The following is a 1,191-nucleotide window of genomic DNA, read 5'->3' on the forward strand; positions in this document are numbered from 1 at the left end:
TTTTCATCAACCAACTTCAGCAAAGATCAACTTGAGCCTTCAGATTGCATCAGGACTCTCTTTCAGACAGACAAGACGTGCAAGTATCAAACTTAGTCTTATTAATTGATACATTAAGTATCATCTTTTTACAAAGGTGTGTTTGAACTAAGAAACTGATGTTTCCTTCAGGCTGTAGATCTGCTGAATATCAAATGGTACCATAGCTTCATGTTTTTATTTCTCTTCTTTTAACCCTTTTCCTATACCAACTGTATGCGTGTGTGTGTGTGTGTGTGTGTGTGTATGTCAGACTAGTTTAAGTGTTTATGTAGTTAATAAAGTCTTACTTGTATCACACTTGACGTTCCTTGTTTGTTCATAACTGGAGTCCCTAATCATGCAGATTTTTGCTACATGCTCTGAGTAGTATTGTACAGTAAGAAAGTTATTTTCCTTAACCAGGAAATTAACGTTCTTAGAATTAACAGACAGAATTAGTCAGATTAATTAACAGAAACTGAGAGGTCAAATTAATGTTTACAGCGGTACTTCTAAACTGTTTCCCAAACCCATACAATTCTAAAGCCGCAAAGATAAAGGGGTGTTTATACCATCGTCGTTAATCTTGTCTTTATAATCAATCAGATCTTGAACCAAACGTAAGTTATTGTGAATCGATCTACCCCTCATAAACTCTGACTGCATATTGCTTATAATCTGAGATAATCCAGTCTTCAGCCGATTAGAATAAATGTGTGCTAACAATTTATAATCATTATTTAACAATGTAATGGGCCGCAAGTTATCTAAAATCTTAGGATCTTTGCCTGGCTTGGGAATGAGAATTATAACCCCTTGCTTCATAGTATGGGAAAGTGAAAGACATTCAACCTCTGTCAAAGCCTTAAATAAAAAATTTTTTATTGAAGCCCAAAAAAATTTGTAAAAATTGGCCGTTAAACCATCGGAGCCAGGAGATTTGTCAGAGGATAAAGATTGCAAAGCATTCTCTAACTCCTGTAACGATTTTTTTGTCTAACCTGGCTGTTCCACATCGCGGGTACCACGGATAGCCTACTGTCTAACAACATAGACAAACAACCATCTTACCCAGATCAACTCACTTCAGGATGACAGGTGACACAGCCTTGACACCTGCTGCACAAGCTCGAGGACCCGCACCTTGCTACAGCCTACATCACCACAGCG

The 1,191-nt window shown here is 37.4% G+C and overlaps 1 long non-coding RNA gene across 1 annotated transcript in view; it reads left to right on the top strand.

Moving 5' to 3' along the window:
* The window catches only part of LOC107687565 (uncharacterized), a 12,003-nt gene extending 11,573 nt beyond the window's left edge, over nt 1-430 (top strand). Inside the window, exon 3 of the long non-coding RNA XR_001634143.1 lies at nt 420-430. This is a non-coding gene — a long non-coding RNA (uncharacterized LOC107687565). The remainder of the gene's footprint in view (nt 1-419) is intronic.
* Nucleotides 431-1,191: the final 761 nt, after the last annotated feature.

This window comes from Sinocyclocheilus anshuiensis, unplaced genomic scaffold (genome assembly GCF_001515605.1).
Source record: "Sinocyclocheilus anshuiensis isolate Anshui unplaced genomic scaffold, SAMN03320099.WGS_v1.1 scaffold233, whole genome shotgun sequence".
In the NCBI taxonomy this organism is placed as follows: domain Eukaryota; kingdom Metazoa; phylum Chordata; class Actinopteri; order Cypriniformes; family Cyprinidae; genus Sinocyclocheilus; species Sinocyclocheilus anshuiensis.